The sequence below is a fragment of the Saccopteryx bilineata genome, chromosome 1 (genome assembly GCF_036850765.1).
Source record: "Saccopteryx bilineata isolate mSacBil1 chromosome 1, mSacBil1_pri_phased_curated, whole genome shotgun sequence".
NCBI classification, from domain to species: Eukaryota; Metazoa; Chordata; class Mammalia; order Chiroptera; family Emballonuridae; genus Saccopteryx; species Saccopteryx bilineata.
This window is the reverse complement of record NC_089490.1, coordinates 142,705,160-142,707,627: the sequence shown is the minus strand read 5'-3', so window position 1 is coordinate 142,707,627 and position 2,468 is coordinate 142,705,160. Positions and strand designations below refer to the sequence as shown.

The 2,468-nt window shown below is 47.9% G+C and overlaps 1 pseudogene; it reads left to right on the top strand.

Annotated features, from left to right (window-relative positions):
* Positions 1-607: 607 nt before the first annotated feature.
* Positions 608-1,516, top strand: LOC136320136 (olfactory receptor 1f45-like; annotated as a pseudogene).
* The last annotated feature ends 952 nt before the right edge of the window (positions 1,517-2,468 follow it).

Below are 2,468 nucleotides of genomic sequence, written 5' to 3'. Positions count from 1 at the left end.
AGAGAGATGAGAAGCATCAATTCTTTCTTAAGGTACCTTAGTTGTTCATTGATTGCTTTCTCACATGTGCCTTGACCGGGGGGCTACAGCAGATCGAGTGACCCCTTGCTCAAGTCAGTGACCTTGGGGTTTCGAACCTGGGTACTCCACGTCCCAGTCTGACGCTCTATCCACTGTACCACCACCTGGTCAGCTGAGAGGTTTCTTTTTAAAAAGCATCTTTTTAGAGAGCTCCATACTCATCATCTCATTTAATTCTCTCAGGAAACTGAGGTTTTGGGCTTCTCTCTCATTGGCTCACACAGCTAATCAATCAGTGTCATTATTTACAGCATCACTGAGAGTTCCCACTAATAAAAACAATTGTCTATATAACATGTCTGGTATGAATTTAAGCCCCTTCGATGTATTTTTCTCACTTAATCTTGATAACAATTCTAAGAGGTAAGAATTATAAATCCCATGTAACAAATGAGGAATCAGGCTTGGAGAGGCTGAGATATACCCGGAAAGATGAGTGGGAAGGACAGCAATAAGGTGACTCATTTTCTTCCCAGAGTCCACCCACTGTTAATGCCCTTGCTTCTGGTTTTAGAACTGCGCGGACATGGACAATCAAACCCATCTCTGAGCTCATCCTCCTTGGCCTTTCTGAGAAGCCCCTGAGGCAGCAGGTGCTCCTTGCGCTGTCCTGCAGTCTGTATCTGATTGGGAGCCTGGGGAACCTGCTCACCATCCTGGCCATCATCTCAGCCCCTTATCTCCATAGCCCCATGTACTTTTTCCTCAGCAACTTGTCTCTTCTTGACATTTGCTTCACCTCCACTACCATCCCCAAGATGCTGCTAAACCACCTGTGCAGGCACACCACCATCTCTTCCTCTCCTTGCCTGGTCCAGATGTGTTTCTTCATCGCCTTTGGGGCAGCTGAGAGTATCCTTCCCTTGGCCATGGTTTATGACCGCTACGGGGACATCCACTGCACTACATGACCATCATCAGTGCCTTTCGGCGTGCCTTGCTGGTAGCGGTACTCTGGATCTTGGCCAACCTCATTTCTATGGTCCACACTATTCTGATGACTCACTTGTCCTTTTGAACCAATAGGATTCCACACTTCTGTGACATCAGCTTCTTAATCAAGCTCTCCTGATCTGACACATAAGTCAATGAGATGCTGGTGTTGGTGCTTGGGGGCTCAGCGGTTCTGGTTCCTTTTGTGTGCAACATGGCCTCTTACACACCTGTCGCCATGGCTGTGTGGAAGGTGTCCTCAGCCCAGGGGAAGTGGAAAGCGTTCACCTGTGGCTATCACTTTTGTGTTTTCTCTATCTTCTATGGGACTACCATTGGGGTCTATTTCAACCCCATATCCACACATACCATCCAGAGGGACATGCCAGCTACCATGGTGACCCCCATGCTGAACTCCCTTATCTACAGCCTGCAGAACCAAGACCTGAAGAGTGCGTTTAGGAAACTTCTCAGCGAGAACCACTTTGCAAAGCCTCTTTGAAGACTCTTGTTATACCCAATTGCCTTTGAAATAAACGAATGTTTCCCAATATTAGAACTCAGGGTGGCTTTTCTTTTCTTTTTTAAGGTGGAAACAAAATTATTATTCATATAAGTACTTTTTATTTTATTTTATTATTTTTGTTTTTAAGTGAGAGGAGGGGAGACAGATTTCCACATATACCCTGACCGGGATCCACTCAGCAACCCCTGTCTGGGGCAGATGCTTGAATCAATTAAGCTATCTTCAGTGCCTGAGGTCAACACTCAAACCAATCAAGCCACTGGCTGCGGGAGGGGAAGAGAGAGAGAATAGGGAGAGGGAAGAGAAGAGAAGCAGTTGGTTGCTTTTGCAATGCCAGCGGCTGAGGCCAGGCAGTTCCATATTGGATTTGGACAGATGGTAAAGAAACTGCAGAGCCAGACAACGTTGGGCCATTCCATTTAATAAGGTCTCACAACAGCAGACAAGCACACAGGCAGGGGAAACTGCTTCTCAGGCAAACAAACAGCAAGAATGTACCCTCCCAGTAGCAGGTGGGCACGCAATCCACCATCCGCAATCCCCCAATCTCTCTCAAGCACAAGCGCCCATAGCCTTATACAGGCCATACACACATGGCACAGCCACGCACTCACGCACCAGTCAGGCAAAGTGTTTGCAGGTGGTAACCCCGTGAGCAGTCCTAACACAGCTGCCCCGTACTTCTCATGTGTGTCCTGACCAGGGATTGAACCCAGGACGTCCACACGCCAGGCTGACGCTCTATCCACTGAGTAAACTGGCCAGTGCGGCGACCAGTGCAGGGAAGTGAAGGCCCGAGTGGGGGCAACAGAGGATTAAGGAAAACACAGAGACATAGACAGAGTTTGGGCCAGGTTGGACACTGTGCTCTGTTGGAGACACAATGACCCCAAGCCTGGAAAACCCATTTATTTTATATGCGTAAACA